General features: G+C 43.2%; 1 protein-coding gene and 1 long non-coding RNA gene across 12 annotated transcripts in view; one reads left to right on the top strand and one right to left on the bottom strand.

Moving 5' to 3' along the window:
• The window catches only part of LOC114657705 (pre-B-cell leukemia transcription factor 3), a 687,635-nt gene that overhangs the window by 636,693 nt on the left and 27,651 nt on the right, over nucleotides 1–23,291 (bottom strand). The gene's annotated exons all lie outside the window — the stretch shown is intronic.
• On the top strand, nucleotides 16,423–17,794 carry LOC127529246 (uncharacterized). 8 transcript variants are annotated; one of them, XR_007935911.1, is made up of 5 exons: nucleotides 16,423–16,509; nucleotides 16,695–16,941; nucleotides 17,191–17,339; nucleotides 17,402–17,432; nucleotides 17,495–17,794. It is a non-coding gene; the product is annotated as an uncharacterized LOC127529246 (long non-coding RNA). The 8 variants fall into 8 exon arrangements; XR_007935909.1 differs by having other exon boundaries at nucleotides 17,191–17,370; XR_007935908.1 differs by having other exon boundaries at nucleotides 17,191–17,370; nucleotides 17,402–17,463; nucleotides 17,526–17,794.

Raw genomic sequence — 23,291 nt, 5'->3', positions numbered from 1 at the left:
CAGTTCCAGGGCCCAATGACATCACTTCTGGCTCCACGCCCGATGACATCACTTTCTGGTCCCGCCCCCCAATGGCATCACTTCCTGTTTCTGGGCCAGGTGATGGCACTTTCCGGTTCTGGCCCCATGGACGTCACTTCCAGTTCAACCCCCCACAATGACATCACTTCCAGTTCCACGGCCCAATGACATCACTTCTGGCTCCACGCCTGATAACATCACTTTCTGGTCCCGCCCCCCAATGGTATCACTTCCAGTTCCAGGGCCCAATGACATCACTTCTGGCTCCAGGTCCGATGACATCACTTTCTGGTCCCGCCTCCCAATGATGTCACTTCCTGTTTCTGGGCCAGGTGATGGCACTTTCCGGTTCTGGCCCCGTGGGCGTCACTTCCAGTTCACCGACCACAATGACATCACTTCCAGTTCCAGGGCCCAATGATATCACTTCTGGCTCCAGGCCTGATGACATCACTTTCTGGTCCCGAAAATGGCATCACTTCCTGATTCTGGGCCAGGTGATGGCACTTTCCGGTTCTGGCACTACGGACGTCACTTCCGGGTTCACTCCAGCCTTACCACCAATCCCAAAATATGACATCACTTCGGGTTCCGGCCCCCGATGACATCACTTCCCCTGCCTGCCTTTAAAACCGCCATGTTTGCCTGTCTGTATTGTTCTATCGTTGGACTGCAGTCTGTTGAGACCTGTTTTTCATTGAACCAGACTTTCAATCGTTGGCAGCCAATTTCAAGTCTACGGGCGGCTGCCCCCAAACCTTCTCCTGTGTTTGTCGAATCCTTTCACAACGTTAAAAGCCAATGGGCCAAACCCAGAAACCTGACAGCAAGGAGGATAATAATAATAATAATAATAATAACTATTTAAAGAGCACCCAGTAGCTTTCCCAACTATAAAAACCACAATACAAGCTAATAGCGGTCAGGTGGTCCCATCCACATAGCTCTGTCCTGGATAAATGGGTTAATAAAATGGATGGTTGGAGGAAGACAAGTTATGTCATGTCATTTTCTAACCCACTTAAACCAGACCAGAGCCTATCCCAGGTAGCATATTGTGTAAGGCAGGAACAAACCCTAAGCAGGATGTCAGTCTTTCACAAGGCGAACACACAAACACACACACCAAACAAACACCAGGGCCAATTTAGTGTGGCTAATTCATCTGACCTGGGAGGAAACGGGGGCCCCTGGATGAAACCCACACAGATACTGGGAGAACATGCAAACACCTGGATATGATATATTTTATTATCTGCGGTGGGCTGGCGCCCTGCCCGGGGATTTGTTCCTGCCTTGCACCCTGGGTTGGCTGGGATTGGCTCCAGCAGACCCCCGTGACCCTGTGTTAGGATATAGTGGGTTGGACAATGACTGACTGACTATATTATATTATATTTGTGCTAAGCGTCTACAACAGGTTGAATTCTTATTATAATTCTAAGTAATCATTACAGACGTCAGTGTTAACATTTGTGGTGCACCATGCAATGCATATGTCTCTGTTTTATGTCATTTGGCCTGGGATGTGATGCACCATCTGTTGGAATGACAACTGCAATACATATGCATATTTGGTATGGGATTTATAAGAACAGTGTTAATGTGTGTGATGCACCATCTGTTGGAATTATACTTGCACTGCATAGGTCTCTGTTATTTGCCATTTGGTATGGGATTCGTAAAAGCAGTGTTAGGGTTCGGGATGCACTATCTATTGGAATGACAAATGCAATGCATTTTATTACTAAAAATGTTTATGAGGCACCATCTGTTAGAATAGCAAATGCAATGCATATGTCTCTGTTATATGCCTTTTTTTTTTTGTTTGTTCTTTATTTCGCCTTATACAATTTCTTGGATTAGGAATTTGTTAGTTTTCGCATACCCCTTGGGGTCAGAGTGCAGGGTCAGCCATTGTACAGCACCCCTGGAGCAATTGAAGGTTAAGGGCCTTGCTCAAGGGCCCAGCAGAGTAGGATCTCTTTTAGCAGTGACGGGGATTTGAACCGGCAACCTTTGGGATACCAGCACAGATCCTTAGCTTCAGAGCCACCACAAGTGATTCGTAAAAAGCCGTGTTAATGTGTGTGATGTGCCATCTGTTGGAATGACACATGCAATGCATATGTCTCTATTACAGTTTTTGCCATTTGGTATAATATTTGTAAAAAGTAGTGTTAATGTTTGGGATGTGGCATCTGTTGGAATAACAAATGCGCTCTTGTTTGCCATTTGCTATGGGACTCATAAACGCAGTGTTAATGTTTGGGATGCACCATCTGTTGGAATGACAAATGCAATGCATTTTATTACTAAAAATGTTTGTGATGCACCATCTGTTGGAATTACAATTGCAATGTATTTGTCTTTGTATCTTTGTATTTGGGATGCAAAATACAGCGTTAATATCTGTGATGCGCCATCTGTTGGAACGATAGAGATATAGCCATCAGATGGACGCACAGAGAGACACTAATGTATTTCAAGTGTTATGCTCTTTTCAGGCTTCCTGTTGTCGAGTCTCAGCCACAGGAGCAAATTCGTGTATTTTGTGTCTTTTGTTCGTTTTTGATCCTTTAAATTTAGGCTGTTTATTTTCATCATTCTTTGTTTTTGGTTGTGTCTATGTATTTAAGCTGTCTTAACGTTCCATGTGGTTTGTGGGTGGTCCTCCCAGAGGCACGGCCACCAGCCAATCACCTCCAGGAACAGTTTGAATTTTTTTCAGTCCGAAATCCTGCAGGACAATAACAGGTCTGATAGTCTTGATTGCTCTCCTTCGGCCAGGAAGGATTTCCAACAGATCAGTTAAAGGGTCTAAGAACAGACTGCCTGATCCTTATCAGCCCTGTAAATCCAGAGGGGGTCTCCCACAGTTCCCGGTGGTTCAATTGAAATGCGCCAAGGAGTGGCGAGTTGTTGTACTTTTGTGAGTTTTGTAGAATTTGGGATTCTTTGGATTTTTGACCTTTGCTCTGTCTTCCGGGGACCTTGTTCGACTTGGCCTGCCCTTGTTAGAGGCAATTCCATTTTGCCTCTGTGGTCTGCAGGGATTCACTATAATTGAAGTTCATTTTTGTGAAGAATAAATAGTTTAATTTTATAAAGATTCAGTGCTTGCCCTTATTACTAATACAAGGGTTTTATAGTGATATCCCCCTCTAGTGGCCATTACTGGAAGTGTTTGGAACTTCATGCTTTGAAGCTCTTTCTATATATTTTCTTATTTGGCTGACGTCTTTATCTAATGTGACTTACACCATTTAGGATACATTTGGTTACATTTCTTTTCCCATGGAGTACAGACAGGTGAAGTGACTTACTGTTGGTGACACAGGTGTCAGTAGTGGGATCTGAACCAACAACCTCAGGGTTTGAAGTCCAAAGCCTTAACCAGTGCATCACACATGTGTCTGGGCATGGGGTTCCCAGTTCACCATGCCCGTCCTAGTGGCGTCCTAGTTGAGACAGACTATGGTGGGACAGAATCCCACTGCTGACACCCTTCATAGCTTAAAATGTGTCATTTAACTTAACGTGCACGGTACACTTTTGCGGCTTACGTCACCCACACAAACATGGAGGCCTTCTCATTTCGTTTCACATATCCATAGACGAGGGAGCCATTTCATCCCAGTTTCTTTTTCCGTTGGTAAACAAAGCTGCCTTCACTCAGCGTATTTTGTTCCAAGGCAAGACAATACAGCTGACATTTTGCTTTGTGTCCCCTGCTATTTAGAAACAGCACACTGCAATTTTGGAAAGCCATCAACAAGTGTGGCCGAGGAGTTAAAAATCAAGTCACTGATTGCAGACGTAGTGAATGCCATTCAAAGAAAAGAAAAGAAAAGAAAAAAGAAAGAAAGAAAGTTTGAAGTCTCTCGCCCGATGCCAGCTGGCCAGCCTGTGAGCCTGACCGTCACATTCTTCTTCCTCTTCCTCTTCTTCTTCTTCTTTGCTTGATTTATTTGTAAATGTAAGCCGGCATGCACTTTGAGACACGTCGGCCCCGTCTTTTAAGTGAAGATACTTCAAATGGTTTAAAAAGAGAACAACTGTGTACAGTTCAGAAAACAGAAATACGAGATCCTTTACAGCATGCAGCACTTAAAAAAACAGAAAACCCTAAATGCGCTCTCTAAAATGAATATAAATCAATCATCGTGACAGAATCGGTGCGTATTTGAGAGCTAGAAGTGAGCAAAATATTCCATGTCAGCAGAATGTCTCCTGTCAGAGCGCCGCTCTTTACATTTCCAATGGAATGTGCACAGACAGCCGTACGTTACGGGAGGACCCAGAAGGCCCTGGGTGGCTGCAAAAGACGGCCTATGTCCCTAGGACCACTTGACCGATCGCAAGCTTACAAGTGCCGTCTGTTTAAAACTGGACTGTCTCTCACCCTTTGGGTTTGAATCTTCCACAGTCGATATGGAGGAACAGCACGTCCAGCTCAGTCGGCAAAGACGGACCTTCCCGCTGTTATCCCAGCTCATCTGTCGATTCATCACTCCGTCTCACTGATATTGCAACCAGTATGAAGGAACACCATGTGGGATTGAATTTACTTAGGACAATGACGGGTCCAATGGTGTTGACTACTCTCCGTCGGCCGAGAAGGATTCCCAAAAGATCCGTTAAAGTGATAAGGACGGACAGTCAGGCTTTGAGAAGAGCCATTCCACCGAGGCTGCTCTACACGCTGCTGTCAGCACAGCTAGAGCTATCAACATGTCACCTGTCCTCATCCTGCTACACCTCTCCTCTGCGTTCAGCACGCTCAACCACCACATCCTCCTTGCCATCCTCTATGATCTTGGGCTCACTGGGGACTGCCCTCAGGTGACCTGAGTCCTACCACTTGGGCAGATCCTACACGGGGTCCTCATGAGGAGAGATGTCAACGGTACATCAGGCACACACAGAAGTGACCCAACGATCAGTGCTGGGTCCTCTTCTCTTTCTCTATGCACAACTTCACTAGGCCCTAATATCCTGTCCCATGGTTTCTCTCATCAATGTTATGCCAATGATACCCACCTGTACCTGCCATTCCGTCCCGAGGACCACACCCTATCAGCTACAATCTGTGCAGGTCTCACTGACATTGCAACTCCATGTCCACCTCAGCCTGGCAAAGATGGACCTTCTACTTGTTACCTCAGCTCAATTTCCTTGACATCACTGGGACTGCCCTCAGGTGGCTTCAGTCCTACCACTTGGGCAGATCCTACAGGGGGTCCTCACAAGGGGAGATGTCAAGGATGCATTAGGCACACACAGAAATGACCCAACGATCACTGCAGGGTTCTCTCCTCTTTTTATACTATCACACTGTCTCCTGGTTTCTCTCATCAATGCTGTGCCAATGACATCCACCTGTACCTGTCACTCCTTCATGAGGACCACACTGTACCAGCAAGAATCTCCGCATGTCTCACTGATATTGCAACCAGTATGAAGGAACACCATGTGGGTTTGAATTCTCTGCAGTCTGAAATCCTGCCGGAGCCCTTAGGACAACGACAGGTCAGGACCCCATTTCTGTCACTAACACTTGGAAGGACAGTCCAAAACCTTGGGGAGGTGATCGATGACCAGCTCTCCTTCACTGACCACAATGCATATATGGATATAAAAATATGTAATAGATGAGACCCCTTGCGAAATACCACCTGGACCCACCGCAGTTTGCTTATCGGATAAATATTAAGCGTTTATTTATTTATTTATTTATTGAGCTTCTATAAAAAAGCAAAATTTCCCCCATTTCTATATATCTATCTATTACATAGCGCCTTTCACATTTATCTGTTTTACAATGTCTTACACATCAATCTATCATATAGTGCCTATCACATTTATCTGTCTATACTGTATATCTATCTATCTATCTATCTATCTATCTATCTATCTATCTATCAATGTAATGTTGTGATCCTGCCGACTACACTAAAATCAATATATATCTATCTACCTATCTATCTAGTGCCTCTCACATCTATCTGTTATATAGTGCCTTTCATATCAATCTTTCACATCTATCTATGTATGAATGTAATGTTGTGATCCTGCTGACTTTGACTATACTATAATTAATTAATATCTATCTATCTATCTATCTAGTGCCTCTCACATCTATCTATTATATAGTGCCTTTCATATCAATCTTTCACATCTATCTATCTATCTATCTATCTATCTATCTATCTATCTATCTATCTATCTATCTATCTATCTATCTATCTATCTATCTATGTATGTAATGTTGTGAACTTGCCGACTATACTATAATTAATATCTATCTATCTATCTATCTATCTATCTATCTATCTATCTATCTATCTATCTATCTATCTATCTATCTATCTATCTATCTATCTATCTATCTATCTGTCTATCTATCTATCTATCTATCTATCTATCCATCTAGTGCCTCTCAAATCTATCTATTATATAGTGCCTTTCACATCTATCTATGTATGCAATGTTGTGATCCTGCCGACTATGCTAAAATTAATATCTATCTATCTGTCTATCTATCTATCTATCTAGTGCCTCTCACATCTATCTATTATATACTGCCATTCATATCAATCTTTCACATCTATCTATCTATCTATGTATGTAATGTTATGATCCTGCCGACTATACTATAATTGATATCTATCTATCTATCTAGCTCTCTCTAACTATCTATCTATCTATCTATCTATGTATGCAATGTTGTGATCCTGCCGACTATGCTAAAATTAATATCTATCTATCTATCTATTATATAGTGCCTTTCACATCTATCTATCTATGTATGTAATGTTGTGATCCGGCCGACTATACTATAATTAATATCTATCTATCTATCTATCTATCTATCTATCTATCTATCTATCTATCTATCTATCTATCTATCTAGTGCCTCTCACATCTATCTGTTATATAGTGCCTCTCACATCTATCTGTTATATAGTGCCTTTCACATCTATCTATCTATTATATGGTGCCTTTCGCATCTATCTGTCTATCTATCCCTGTACTTTACTTGGATGCTCTTACTCTGACACTCTAAGCGTTATCGATCAGACACTCCATTTTTATTTTACACAGAGCGTTCTGCTGAGATACCCGACCCAAGGCACTTTACAAAACAAAACTGAACACATGAGAAAGCAAAGGATTAAATTACAATAAATGTCAAATCCCAGGGAAACGGGCCATGTTACACAATTGGCTTTGGTGTAGAGTGGCACCGTTGCCGGCCATGCCAACCAGATAACAGACAGATGACAAACAGTAAAAGATAAGAGATGTGCTTCAGAAGTGAAAATCCAGCAACTGCAAGCAAAGCCAACTGAGGTTACAAAACTGCCATGTGAAAAACAGAAAGGGAAATCAGACACGCAAAAAATCAAATCCCACCCTGACAGTTAACTTCATTGCATTAAATATTAATCTACTTTCTAATCAACTTCACACCGGCAGAGTCAGGTTTCATCTGAGAGGATCCCGCAGTAAAATTAGTGTGTATATAAATGCAAAGCCAAGTGTGGCAAGAACCACAATAAAATGAATTAATAACAAAATGACACCCACGTTCCATTAATTTATGCCATTTCATCAACTCAAAAGAGCGTAGCTGCAGTTCTGTGTGCGGGTGGGGGAAGGGGGGGGTCTTCCATTAGTAGGAGTAAATACCCACTCCTGCATGGATACAGCAATAAATATGAAGTTATCCTGAGCTGATTAACAGAGATCCGGTACGGCCTCTCCCAAGATCACCTCTAACTCAGTGTGGTAGACGCCAGAGCAGAACAGAAAGCACAGTCAGTTCAGTAAAGCACTTCACAACCTCTGCTACAGGACACAACAAATAAAACATCTGAAATGTCCAGTGAAGTGTTCACGTAATATTTTTTCAAATGTTCATATAATGTACGACAAACTTAAAGAGAGTATATGTTGCAGGAGCGATGTAGTGACACCATCAGCCTTACAAAGAAAGAGGGCTACAGGAGCCTCCTCCTCCTTTGCAGCACCCCAGGAAGGCGAGGGAACAGCCAAGTGACGGATTAAAGCCCAGGACAGGGGCAGCTGTCACACGAAGGGCAAGTGTCTGTATGTGTGTCTGTGTATCTATGTGTCAGCCCAGGCAGTTTGGAATGGGATTTGTAAAAGCAGTGGTAATGTCTGTAATGCGCCATCTGCTGGAATGAACCATGTAATGCATATGTCTCTGTTATATGCCTTTTGGTATGGGATTCGTAAAAGCAGCATTAAAGTCTGTTGAAATAAAAAATGTAATGCGTTTTATTACTGTAAATGCTTGTGGGGAACCATCTGTTGGAATGAAAAATGCAATGCATTTTATTAGTACAAATGGTTGTAATGCACCATCTGTTGGAAGGGAAATGCAATGCATATGTCTCTGTTATATGTACTTTTGTATGGGATTCGTAAAAGCAGTGTTAAAAGTTTGTGACGCACCATCTGTTGAAATAAGAAATACAGTATAATGCATTTTATTACAGCAAATGCTTGTGACAAAGCATCTGTTGGAATGAAAAAGGCAATGCATTGTATTACTACAAATGCTGGTAATGCATCATTTGTTGGAAAGAAAATACAATGCATACCTGTCTGTTATATGCCATTTGGCATGGGATTCGTAAAAACAGTGTTAAAGTTTGTGATGCACCACCTGTTGAAATGAAAAATATAATGCATTTTATTATTGCAAATGCTTGTGATGAACCATCTGTTGGAATGAAAAATGCAGTGCATTTTAGTACTACAAATGCTTGTAATGCAACCTCTGTTGGAAGGAAAATTCATTGCATATGTCTCTGTTATACGCCATTTGGTATGGGATTCATAAAAAAAGTGTTAAAGTATGTGATGCACCACCTGTTGAAATGAAAAATATAACGCATTTTATTATTGCAAATGCTTGTGATGAACCATCTGTTGGAATGAAAAATGCAGTGCATTTTATTACTACAAATGCTTGTAACACACCATTTGTTGGAAAGAAAATACAATGCATACATGTCTGTTATATGCCATTTGACATGGGATTCATAAAAACAGTGTTAAAGTTTGTAATGCACCACCTGTTGAAATTAAAAATGTAATGCATTTTATTACTACAAATGCTTGAAATGCACCATCTGTTGGAAGGAAAATGCAATGCATATGTCTCAGTTATATGCAATTTGGTATGGGATTTGTAAAAACAGTGTTAAAGTTTGTGATGCACCACCTGTTGAAATTAAAAATGTAATGCATTTTATTACTACAAATGCTTGAAATGCACCATCTGTTGGAAGGAAAATGCAATGCATATGTCTCAGTTATATGCAATTTGGTATGGGATTTGTAAAAAGTGTCTAAAGTTTGTAATGCACCACCTGTTGAAATTAAAATTGTAATGCATTTTATTACTACAAATGTAGTAAACTGAGGAATTGGAGTCTTAGGTACCATAAATTTCAAAGTCAACGTAGGAGGAAGCAGAAATTGAGGAGTCGGAGTCAGAAATAACATAAATTGAGGAGTCAGAGGTGCTATAAATTGAGGAGTTAGAGTCGAAGGTTTTGTATTCTGACACATAGGATACAATGAAGGGAGCAAACTACACAGGAAAAGGGCAAAATAACCGGGGAACAACCAAACCGAGTTAAGCATTTAAAACTATAGGAAAAAAAAAGAAGTGTTTCTAAATGTCTTATAAACATAAACTCATACCATTGTGCTTGTCTGAATTATGTATCTGGCTGGAAGAAAAACCTGCAGCCGCTGCGGACCCCCAGGACGGTAACTGAGGACCCCTGCACTACGGTGTAGATCACTAGGATGAGAAAGTCAAAGGTCCCGGGCAGGTTGAGTGAACTTGCAAACAATTTCCAGGTGCTTTTCCAATGCCAAGGAAGTCAACCTTCATTTTAAATGAGGGGGTCTTTAAAAGTCTGTATCATCATCATCAAGGGGTGTTTTACAAAGCACCCAAGAGCACAGTGCTTTAGAAACACCACCCAAACTGGTGAGGCGATCGAACGCGTTGCAATTAATGACGTCAGAAAACTGTTTGTTTTTTCTTTCTTCTTTTCCAGTCTAAATGTCAAAGTGCCTTACGACATTAAAAGTTGTGCTCTTTGCGTACTTCCCCAAAAGATGAATCAAACAGCCACTGAAAATGATCACTCTGGAGGCAGAATTCCCTTAAACCAAATTTTTTGTTAAGCCCCCCCCCCCCCCAACACCCCGGCCCCCCCATGTTGTTATAATTAGTAGGAGGTTACGGTTTTTTTATTTTATTTGCCTCTCGTCAGGAAGCATAAAGCGAGAAGGCAAAAAATAAATAAATAAAGGCAGAAAGACAAGCGTCCAAAATGAATTTATAGCTCTTCCCTAAAAACGGAGAGACGAAAAATAGCTTTAATGTACTCTGCGTGACCTCCACATTCTAAAGAGAATAAAAACCCCGGCTTCTGCTTTTCAATCCCCATCAAAGGGAAGTTAAGGGAAGGACAGCGTTCCCCTGTTCGCTGCCATTAATCATTGCTTTCTGCGAGCGAGTGCGTATTAATTTCTGTCATCCCAAACATCATCGAGCATTGTTATGGCACGGATCGCTCCTCATTCACGGCCAGTTGTTACCACGTTTTCGACATGGAGGGGAGAGAGGGAACGAAGCGGGTGGATTTCACTCTTACAGGCCTTTATCCCAGGGGTGCTGACACCAATTAAGCCATTTCAAGAAGAAATGAAAACAGGACCAGCCCTTCCATGTAACATGAGCCGGCACCTACACACTGGCACCTTGCCATTTTCCGTTGCTTCAGCCTGCAAAAATGAACCTGCAGGATTAGATCTGGGGTCTCGGCCGCACCGCCGTGTGTGTGTGTGTGTGTGTGTGTGATACGCAAGGGCTTTGAGTTCTGTATTTTTTCTTTCTTTCTTTTCTACATTCACAAAATAAAATCTCAAATTTTCCTTTCGTGAAGATGCACATTTTTTTAAGTGTAAACTCATTCCAGTGAGACTCGACATGGCGCCTCTCTCTGTTGTAGGTCACGTCTGAATCAGAAACACTTTTAAGTAGTGGATAAACGAGAGAAACGTCACTCGCCCTCCAAAACAATAAATGAGAGAGTTGGGGGATCAAGCGAATACGGACATCCGACAAAAGAAAAACGCATGCATGGCACAGGTGGCACGTGGATACCCGCTAGGCAGGAAAACTCCACTTTGAAAAATGTCACAAAAATGTTCCACTAATACACTGGACCTCCCCAATCCCCCCCCCCCCCCCCCCCCCTGCAATCTCCCCCCACCCCCTGATATCTGTTAGCTCATCAGGTCTTACAACACACACACATTTAGAATTCCATGAAGTACAAAAGGTGCAAGAGACAGTAGGCTACCCCAGCCATAATAACCCAGAGCAGGGGGTCTCCCACACCGGTCCTGGAGGGCTACTGTGGCTGCAGGTTTTCATTCTAACCCTTAGTTTAATTAGTGAACACTTTTTGCTGTTAATTAACTTTTCATCCTTAATTTTAATTAGCTTTTTCTTGGAGCAAAGAGTCTGTGATCTTTTACAAAAATTCCTAAAGTATGCAGTGTCACACGCACATGCACTTAGGGGAAAGCTGAGGGGGCTCAAGTGACTGTAATTACACCTCCACACCAGGGGTTGGCGCTGTGCTTTAATGTCTTTCTCTCTCTTCCTCAGTCTGCAGACTGATGATTGACAGCTGTAACATCTCTGACGTCACTCCCACCTGGACCCACCTCTTCCTGCCGGGACTGCTGAAAGCCAGAAGCTCTGCCTTCTTTGCCAGTTCCATCTTGAACTCTTGACTGTTACCGTATTTACCCGTGTACCACGCGCACATTTTTTCCCGAAAATTAGCATTAGAAAATCAGGTGCGCGTCATAGACGAGGACATTTTTTTCTGTAATGTTTACTACTTCTGCTTGGGTTCTCTCGCTCGCTCGCTCGCTCGCACGCACATTTTCTCTGTCTCTCTCTCTCTCTCTCTTGCTCGTGCGCTTGCGCTTTCTCTCTCTCTCTTGCTCGTTCGCACATGCTCTCTCTCTCTCTCTCTCTCTCTCTCTCTCTCTCTCTCTCTCTCTCTCTTGCTCATTCGCTCGCGCTTTGTCTCTCTCTCTTGCTCGTTCCCACACGCTCTCTCTCTCTCTCTCATGCGCTCTCTCTCTCTCTCTCTCTCTCTCTCTCTCTCTCTTGCTCGTTCGCGCGTACTTTCTCTCGCTCTCTCTCTTGCTCGTTCGCACATGCTCTCTCTCTCTCTCTCTCACGTGCGCTCTCTCTCTCTCTCTCTCGCTCATTCGCTCGCGCTTTCTCTCTCTCTCTTGCTCGTTCGCACACGCTCTCTCTCTCTCGTGCGCGCGCTCTCTCTCTCTCTCTCTCTTGCTCGTTCGCGCGTACTTTCTCTCTCTCTCTTGCTCGTTCACACATGCTCTCTCTCTCTCGCGTGCGCTCTCTCTCTCTCTCTCTCTCTCTCTTGCTCATTCGCTCGCGCTTTCTCTCTCTCTCTTGCTCGTTCGCACACGCTCTCTCTCACGCGCGCGCGCGTTCGCTGTCTCTCTCTCTCTCTCTCTCTCTCTCTCTCTCTCTTGCTCGTTCGCACATGCTCTCTCTCTCTCTCGCTCGCGCGCTCTCTCTCTCTCTCTCTCTCTCTTGCTCATTCGCTCGTGCTTTCTGTCTCTCTCCTGCTCGTTTGCACACGCTCTCTCTCTCCCTCTCGCGCGTGCTCGCTCTCTCTCTCTCTCTCTTGCTCGTTCGCTCGCGCTTTCTCTGTCTCTCTTGCTCGTTCACACATGCCCTCTCTCTCTCTCTCTCTCTCTCCCTCTCTCGCTCGCTCTTTCGTCATGCAACAAAAACAGAACGGCATTTCGCTGGAAAACGTGCCCTAAACTCTTCCTATACAATCACAACGTCGTACACGGGGAAAATTTTTTTTGTGATTTTCTTTGTAAAAATTAGGGTGCGCATCTCACACGAGGGTGTGTGGTACACAAGTAAATACGGTAATTTAATTTTTTTCATTGCGGATCAAGTATACGGGGTGCCAGGTTGGACCCCAAATTTGTTTTTTATTGGTTTGTCATATTATATTATTAAACGGTTATTAAAGGATGTGCCCGTGTGCATACAGTTTGTGCATGGTGATGTCATAGGCTACATTTAAAGCTGATTGGCTGAAGGTGAATGAATATTCCAGAACAATATTCTGATGTGGTTGCAGGAGCAAGAGGCTTGGGTTGGGTTCAAATCCCACTACTGACACCTGTGTCACCACAAGCAAGTCACTTCACCTGCCTGTGCTCCAATCGGAAAAGCAGAAGAAATGGAACCAGCTGTATCTCAAATATGGATAAAGGCATCAGTCATACAAGTACTGTAAATGTAGAGTACAGTAACAATAAAAATCCGGCAATGTCAGATCGATCCAACCCGAACTCCTGATCTGGAGCATGCAGGCTTGGGAAAATTTTATTACATCAAAAAAACTGAGTCTAAAAAGAGGACTAACAGACTGTTGGGTTATATAGCGCCTTGAAATGTGCAGTACAAGTCACAGGAGGTTCTGCTCAAGCTTTATAACACACTGGTGAGGCCTCATCTGGAGTCCTGGGTGCAGTGTTGGTCTCCAGGCTACAAAAAGAACATAACAGCACAAGAAAAGGTCCAGAGAAGAGCGACTAGGCTGATTCAGGGCTACAGGGGATGAGTTATGAGGTGAGACGAAAAGAGCTGAGCCTTTACAGTGATGAAGAGGAGACCTGACTGAAGTGTTTAAAGTGATGAAGGGACAGTTCAGTGGACTTTAAAATGAGTTCATCAAGAACACGGGGACACGGCTGGAAACTTGTAAAGGGTAAACTTCACACAAACATTAGGAAGTTTTACTTCATGCAGAGAACCACGGACACATGGAAGAAGTGACCAAGCAGCGTGGTAGACAGGAGGACTTTAGGGACCTTCAAAACTCAACCTGATGTTATTTTGGAAGAATTTAATTGGATGGGACAAGCAAGCTTTGTTGGGCTGACTGGCCTGGTCTCATCCGGATTGTTCTAAGTTGTCCATTACGTGTGCAGCAGTATGCATAGTGACTGGCAGGGATGGATGTCTTCTTCTTATGACAATGTTCTGTCAGATATATTTTTGAGAAAGAAAAAAAAAACAGGAGATGCGCGTAAAGAACGAAATAAAACAAAACCAAGTGTAACACTAGATGGCGCTATACCCGCGCTTAACCCGGCACACAGACGCTGACGACACATTTTTTAAAAGACCAAGAAGTTATTTTAATTTATTTTGCCTTCTTGTATTGTGCCTTCAAAGCACTGCAGCCACAATAAACACAATTCTTTTCTCCACTACACCTCTCACCAAGCTCCGTCACACTCCTCCTCGCTTGCTGGGTCTCCATCAATCCTTTATATAGTCCTCGACCCGGAAGTGCTTCTTTCCTTCCGTCCACGTGACTCATCGGTACTTCTGGGTCAGATGGAGAATTCTATTTTTCTTCCCGTCCTTGTGACTTGGGAGTACTTCCGGACTATAAATCTGTTACGAGTCTCCCTGGCGGCACCCACTGCACCGAACAAACTCCAAGAGCCAGAATGCCCTGCGGGAATCCGGGGCACTGCCAGATCCCAGGGAAGCTGCCATCTAGCGTTTTGGGGGAGGCAGTGACCAGGAAAAGCTGCCTCCCCCCCATCCTTCCATCACAGGGGCATCCCGGCCGGCCACCACACAAGATATAAAGCAAAACGAAGCGGAAGCCCAATACCAGAGGCAATAATCGTGGTCGAGAGAACAGGAGGGTCGAAAGCGAAAAAGATAAACACTACATAATTCCGAGACTTGGTATCCACAGATTGAAGGAGTCGTCCTCCTATCCCGTCGTGTCGATTACGCATTTGTTCTGACCTCAGAGGCCACAGCCCTAGCAACCCTGGAAGCGAACCGATTGACGGAAATTAACCCTGGCGGCCGCCTTTGAGGACTCCAAATCATACCAGATCAAGACAGCCAGGGTTGTTGCCCTGGCTCAAGTTTAGTTTTTTGTCCATTTAGTTTTTAGGGTTGTTATGAAAAATTATTTTGTTTATTATGTTATTAATTTGGGCGGCACGGTGGCGCAGTGGGTAGCGCTGCTGCCTCGCAGTTGGGAGACCTGGGGACCTGGGTTCGCTTCACGGGTCCTCCCTGCATGGAGTTTGCATGTTCTCCCCGTGTCTGTGTGGGTTTCCTCCTGGCGCTCCGGTTTCCTCCCACAGTCCAAAGACATGCAGGTTAGGTGGATTGGTGATTCTAAATTGGCCCTAGTGTGTGCTTGGTGTGTGGGTGTGTTTGTGTGTGTCCTGCGGTGGGTTGGCACCCTGCCCGGGATTGGTTCCTGCCTTGTGCCCTGTGTTGGCTGGGATTGGCTCCAGCAGACCCCCGTGACCCTGTGTTCGGATTCAGCGGGTTGGAAAATGGATGGATGTTATTAATTCTGTTTTTGTTATGACTTTATATAATGTCTTTATATTTTTGATGTCTCTATAATTCTGTCCTTTTATGATTTTCTTTGTTATTCAGTGTCTATGGAGTGTTGATTGCGTTCTGCCCTGCTCCCTGTATGTAGAACCTAGGGAGGCGGGACCACCTCTTCATGCAGCCAGCAGTATTTAAGCTGAAGCTCTAGAATGTTCTGCAGCTTCAGCGTAACAGGAGTGGTCATTGCTTTTGGGTTGCTTTGCTTTTGTTCTCCGGTTTTTCCAGCTTTTGCACCCCCCCCCCCCCCCCCCCCCCACCCCCCCCAAGTTTTTACTATGAGGCACAATTGGTATTTATTGAATATCTTTGTTTTTAGGACTTGTCCGTTTTTGCTCTAGCTATTATTTGGAAACTATTCAGTCTTTTTTAACATTTAAAGAACTTTGCTTTGTTTTATGATTCTGACAGTTTACCGTTTTCCCTCTTTCCCGTTTGGTGAACCTTTTCGAACTTCAAAAACTTAATTTTTTAAGGTACGTGCAGGTAGGAAAGCCCACTTGTTTAGTTTAGGGGTTAAGCCTATTCCTGGGCCTCAGACATGAATCAGGGCTGGCCTGGCCGTTTTGTGTGAGTTCTAGGAGGACTTTGTGCTTCTTGGTGGTCTCAACACTTATGTGCAAAGGCTTAATGAAACCATAGGCACCAACTGCTTCCATACAATACTGGCAAAGAGGCCTCTAGAAATACTGTATACTGGAAGGACATGCTGTCAGGTCTCCTGATTGTCCTGGATACACAGAAGAGTGTGCCCACAGTCTGGGATGGACTGGTACCCTCAGAAGTTCAAGTGGGATAAACTGGTACCCTCAGAAGATCAAGTGGGGTGGACTGGTATCCTCAGAAGGTCAAGTGGGGTGGACTGGTATCCTCAGAAGGTCAAGTGGGGTGGACTGGTACCTTCAGATGGTCACGTGGGGTGGACCAGTACCTTCAGATGATCAAATGGAATGGACTGGTACACTCAGAGGGTCAAGTGGGATGGACTGGTACCATTAGAAGGTCAAGTGGGGTGGACTGGTATCTCAAAGGGTCAAGTGGGGTGGACTGGTACCTTCAGATGGTCAAGTGGGTGGACTGGTATCCTCAGAAGGTCAAGTGGGTTGGACCAGTACCTTCAGATGATCAAATGGGGTGGACTGGTACCCTCAGGGGGTCAAGTGGGATGGACTGGTACCATTAGAAGGTCAGGTGGGGTGGACTGATACCCTCAGAGGGTCAAGTGGGACGGACTGGTACCATTAGAAGGTCAAGTGGGGTGGACTGGTACCATCAGAAGATCAAGTGGGGTGGACTGGTATCCTCAGAAGGTCAAGAGGAGTGGACTGGTACCTTCAGATGGTCAAGTGGGGTGGACCAGTACCTTCAGATGATCAAATGGAATGGACTAGTACCCTCAGAGGGTCAAGTGGGATGGACTGGTACCATTAGAAGGTCAGGTGGGGTGGACTGATACCCTCAGAGGGTCAAGTGGGACGGACTGGTACCATTAGAAGGTCAAATGGGGTGGACTGGTACCTTCAGATGGTCAAGTGGGATGGACTGATACCCTCACAGGGTCAAGTGAGATGGACTGGTATCCTCAGAAGGTCAAGTGGGGTGGACCAGTACTTTCAGATGATCAAATGGGGTGGACTGGTACCCTCAGAGGGTCAAGTGGGATGGACTGGTACCATTAGAAGGTTAGGTGGGGTGGACTGATACCCTCAGAGGGTCAAGTGGGACGGACTGGTACCCTCAGAGGGTCAAGTGGGGTGGACTGGTACCCTCAGGAGGTCAGGTGGGATAGACTGGTACTGTTAGAAGGTCAAGTAGGGTGGACTGGTACCCTCAGAAGGTAAAGTGGGGTGGGCTGGTACTCTTAGAAGGTCAAGTAAGGTGGAATGGTACCCTCAGAAGGTTAAGTGGGGTGGACTGGTACTGTTAGAAGGTCAAGTGGGGTGGACTGATACCCTCCGAGGGTCAAGTGGGGTGGACTGATATCCTCCGAGGGTCAAGTGGGGTGGACCAGTACCTTCAGATGGTGAAGTATTCATCTTGTGAAAGGTTGAGGTGTAGCTCCATCAAGACATGTGCTGTGTTTCAGAAAACATAGAGGCAGTTTACAAATAGACATAAAGACAGAATGACTCTTTGTCAAAAAAAAACGAAGCCAGTGTCACAAAAGCCACCAAGTGTAGGCCAGCAGACCACTTCAACAATTACGTAGCATGCATGTTTCGGACCAAACGGACGTGCTGTATCTGTTCCTTGACGTGACGATGTATGCGCCTTTTGCGTTTGCCCATCAGCACATCCACTCAGATGTTCTTTGGATTCCTAGTTCACCACACAATGCAGAAAGCGTGGGCTCATTAAACCCCGGAAAAAAAATCCGAAACGTGCAGAAGATTAAAACACGTTGAAAGCGAGTAAACATAGCAGGGTCAAGAACGTGTGCCCGGCCAGTCCACTCGAATGTCCTGGGTCGCCGAATTTGGAAGCCCACATCAAGACCCCCTTTGGCACGCATGCGCAGCTCTAATGAATGTACTGAGGCCTCCGTTCTGCGACTATGGCTACCCCATAAAATAAGACTCTGCGATTTAATAAAGCCCCTGCCATGCTGTCGATTTTTACCGACTGCTTTAGATCTAATCGTTGCCTACATTTTCGACATTTACATCTGCTTTTAAGTTTTTATGGTTGCCTTTTGGCAGGCAGCAAAGTGGTGCTGTCAGCGCCGCTACAGAATAATGCAAGGTTTGTTATGAATTAAATATTAGAAACCTTAACACTGCAGCCAATAAGAATTATTTCCCTTATTAAAGCAGCACAGGACGCTGATTAAATTTTCATTGCATTGCAGTCTTTTTGCCATTTCTGCTTTCAATTTATCATTCTAATGTATGAAAGGCATGTTGAACGGTGGCATGGGGACTTAATTTCAGTAATGCAAATATGGCAGGGGGGGCAAAAAAAAAAATAAATTCCATAAATACCCTTTTGGAAAACAATACCCTGGACAAGTGAGGTCCGGAACACAAGAGTGCGTGGTCGCCTGGCACAGGGGCACAGGGGGGTCCGCGGTGGGCAGACGGCTGGCAAGGCCCGACGGCGGGCACGGCTCTGTCTCTAAAAGTGGTCAATGCAAATCCGATTTATCTGTGTAGAACAAAGTGATGGCCTACAATATCCCGATTACAGTATGTTATTATCATTTTATTTTTTTTTCTTTCGGATACGGAAAACTTTTCACCAAATTGTGGCCATCTTAACAAACAGACATTAGCACCGCGGTGTGTAATCAGATAATCAATGCCCTGCTCATACGGGCCCGATCGATGCGGCCATTGCAGCTCCCTCCTGAACGCTCGCCCGGCTCTGCTTTATTTTCCAGTACACTCTGATCAAGCCCTCTCAATTATTTTAATTCCAGCTGCTTAGATTTGTGGGAAGTCAGACATGAAATGAGTTGAACGTGTCCTGAAGCTGATGAAGGATCCCGACGACGCTTATGAAGTGCTCTTAAATAATTGATTTTTGATTTTTTTTTTTTTTTTGCACAGTAGCTAACTTTTCTCTTTTCGGAGGTCGCAGCCCAAATGCGTTCACTGCGTCTTCTACAGATATGTAAATAGAACTGCGCACAAACACACAAACGCACGCCATAAACCGCGTCGTGAATCCTGAAAAAAATGGCAGCAGACCCAACAGTGCATAGAGAGAGAGGAAGAAAACACGCAATGCAAAAATGTCACTCCAAACTGGAACCGTGTACCCCAGGCCTTTTCAGATCGCCTGTCCCTGTCACCTGCACACTGTCCGTGTCACTACTGCTGTCTGGCTCACCTCTCTAAAAGCAGGTAAAGGGGGACAGGAGTGGCCATTTAATTGACAATGCCAGGGGTTAAATCTACTGTCTAAATCTACTGCCACCCCTCATCCCCACTAGTAGCAGGACAGGACCGACATAGTCACCCACTGCCACCGGTGGCACCGATAAAACCCTGCCAGGCTCTACAGTGGTGAGGGGACCACCAAGGTTCGCATACACGGCAAGCTTACAGGCTGATCGCTGCTTAATCTCACCATCTGAACACGCGGCACTGCAAATGTTTAAATAAAACGAGAAATTTGGTCGGTGACCTTCACTTTAAAAAATTACGTTTAAGTTCACACAACTTATGGCCTCAAATATGAATGAACGTGGTGCACATGCAGGGTGTGAAGACTTCATTAAAGCCCGAAACAGAAGGACACACCGCATACGGAGACACAAAGAAGCCAAACTGGTGCAGCGCCGACTCAGAGAGACGGAGGTCGGTTACCTAACGCTCAACGGTTTAAACCCTGCACTGTTGATAATTGTTTGATTTTTGGAGAAGGCTTTCTAATAAAAAAGATCACGAAGAAAAGATAATGATATGGAAAAAAAAGATGAGGATAGCGGGGTGCCCTATTAAAATGATTACCTCGAGCAGCGCAAGAACATAAAGGTGTGGAAAGGGGAAAGAAAAATTAGAAACGTCGTCACCTACAGAGGATCTGTGAAAAAGGAAGGTGGATGGACAGAAAAAGAGACAGAGGCAGGGGCCGGAGTGTGCCTGTAATGAGCTTTACACACCCAGACAGACAGACAGACAGACAGACAGACAGACAGACAGACAGACAGACAGACAGACAGACAGACAGACAGACAGACAGACAGACAGATAGATAGATAGATAGATAGATAGATAGATAGATAGATAGATAGAATAGTCGGCAGGATCACATTACATAGATAGATAGAATATTCTGAGCCCCATAATAATGCATATTAACATTTCATCACTCAGATCTACACAAATGATAAAAAACAGACAACACGCATGTCTTTACAAAACATACTACATTCTGAATGGCTAATATTATGTATAAGCTTGCTTATAAAAAATAAATTCAACTATTTTTGGTGTTGCAGACCCCATTGTATTGATGTTCAGATGACACACAGTGTTTTATTTGCAGCTATAATGAATACGTGACACAGTTACTAGGGTAGGCATTCATTTTTTATTATAAGCCTTTTGAAAGCAACAAGTGTGTTCTACAGAAAGCAGCAAAAACTCACCGGAAAGGGTGCAATATAAACTTTACAAACTACTGAATGCTCATTTATGACTTTCTTTTGTGCTTGCTGTATTATGTATTACATCTATAATATATCCTTACAGAGTGCTAAGACATGATGCTGGGATTCTGTTCTGGCTCACAGCCATTAGACTATTTAATGCCTCCTTGCATCATGCCCATCTTATAAAAGACACACTGTCTTATATAAGTTACAAATTTTTAATTATTTTCCGCATTTAGATCTGGTATTGTACTTATGACACTTATGGGGCAAAGTTTGTACTTTGCTTTTACTGTTTTGTACTGTTTTATGTTCAAATGTGGCAAAGGAGCAGTGAATTTCCCAATTTGGGTCAATAGAACTGATCTATCTATCTATCTATCATATAGTGCCTTTCATCTCTATCTATCTATCTATCTATATATGTAATGTTGTAATCCTGCCGACTATATTAAAATTTCTATTTATCTATCTTTTATATAGTGTCTATAACATCTATCTATCTATCTATCTTTTATATAGTGCCTATAACATCTATCTATCTGTCTATTTATCTATCATATAGTGTCTTTCATCTCTATCTATCTATCTATGTAATGTTGTAATCCTGCCGACTATACTAAAATTTCTATCTATCTATCTATCTATCTATCTATCTATCTATCTATCTATCTATCTATCTATCTATCTATCTGTCTGTCTATCTATCTATCTATCTATCTATCTATCTATCTATCTATCTATCATATAGTGCCTTTCATCTCTATCTATCTATCTATCTATATATGTAATGTTGTAATCCTGTCAAATATACTAAAATTTCTATCTATCTATCTGTCTATCTATCTATCTATCTATCTATCTATCTATCTATCTATCTATCTATCTATCTATCTATCTATCTATCTATCTATCTATCTATCTATCATATAGTGCCTGAACATTTTTATTGTCTTCTGTATCCCTATCTATATATCTATTACACATATATAATGCCCTTTTTTACATACTGCCCTTCTATTTAATCTTTACAGAGCATTTCTGTCTCTCCATAGCACTTTTCATATTATGGGTTCGCTCCCCGGGTCCTCCCTGTGTGGAGAGCGCTTTGAGTAGTGAGAAAAGCGCTATATAAATGTAAAGAATTATTTTATATTGGTATCTATCTATTAAGTATATACAGTGTACCTATCTACACATATCTATTAATTTATCTGTTTTACACTTTTACTCATATCTATCAATCTGCTAGTGTTAGAGTGCCATTCTTGTCTATCTAGCAATCTATTAGTTCAATAGTGTTGTTAATTTCTATTTACTGTTAATTGTATGCTGCTGTTCATATCTACCTTACCAGTCTATTAGTTTGACATTGCCATTTCTATTTACTGTATCTATCACTCTATCAGTTCTATAGTGTCATTCGTAACTGTTTGACTATTAGATTTCTATTACAGCTCTTATCTGTTAGTTTTATGGTGCTATTTGTGTTTATCGATCTCTCCATCTGTCTCAGTATATAGCTCCTTTCACCCTGTCTAAGTATGGAGTGTTGTTTGTGGTGTTTATATCTTATATAGTTTTTTTTTTTTACCCATGTCTTAATCTGCACCATAATTATAAAGATTAAACTGTTGCACTTCTAAAGCTACACTTGCTAAACATAATACCAAACAGTATAGAATAATACTTTAAAACGTATTACATGAGTAAAGTCAAAGCAAAGTGAAATGCGAGGAAGACATCGTCAGATATGATTAAATGTTCCTTTGTGGTAAATTAAGCACTAAAAAGGCCAGCGTGTGCTCATCTACAGACTGGAAAGCGATTGCGTGTTGTAACTCTTCATGTACAATTTGAATTACTTGGTTTATTTTTTTGTATTTTTTATCTGTTTTTTTTTTCTTTCATTTAACATTTTTATCCAGAAGGCAAAGCATTTCTCATACTGCACAGCCAGGCCTAACTTTTACTTGTCAAGGAATCCGGTTTTCTAAAATTAAATATTTGAAATTAATAATTCATGAATAATAGCTTAAAACATAAATGGATTAGAGGGAAAGACAGAAGGAGAAAACGATCAGGAGGGCACAGCGTATGGCACACGCTTACACACACTCGGGGTTTCAGAATTGCCCATCTGAGAAGGCCGAGTTTACTTGAGGGTCCCAAAACTAACAGTGTTCGGAAATAACATATAAGGGGGGGGGGGGGGGGGATTAGTGCAGGACTGGCAGCCTGACCTCCAGCGCCGTGTCACAGACGACGCACGGCCCGCACGACGGCTCCGGCCGCTATCCCGTATCAAAGGTTACTCACATGTCTACCTTTAATGTGCTTCTGAAGGAAAATGAACTTCAAGTATCTATTTCCCCAGGAGAAAATCTCTTCCCTGAAACTCTGCAAGTAATGAAATGGAGATCTATAAATAGCAGCGTCATTACACTGAGAGCACAGGCGCTGTACAGGTCTGCGCATCTGACCCTCTTTACACTAATAACTCCTCAACTGCAATTTCACTGCTCTGTCCGACGAGCAGCATTAAGACATTAAACACGGCTGCATACAGATTAAAAACTTAAAGAATGGGAGACGTGC

The sequence above is a fragment of the Erpetoichthys calabaricus genome, chromosome 9 (genome assembly GCF_900747795.2).
Source record: "Erpetoichthys calabaricus chromosome 9, fErpCal1.3, whole genome shotgun sequence".
NCBI lineage: Eukaryota > Metazoa > Chordata > Cladistia > Polypteriformes > Polypteridae > Erpetoichthys > Erpetoichthys calabaricus.
The sequence above is the reverse complement of the archived record's forward strand: the minus strand, read 5'-3'. Positions and strand labels throughout refer to the sequence as shown.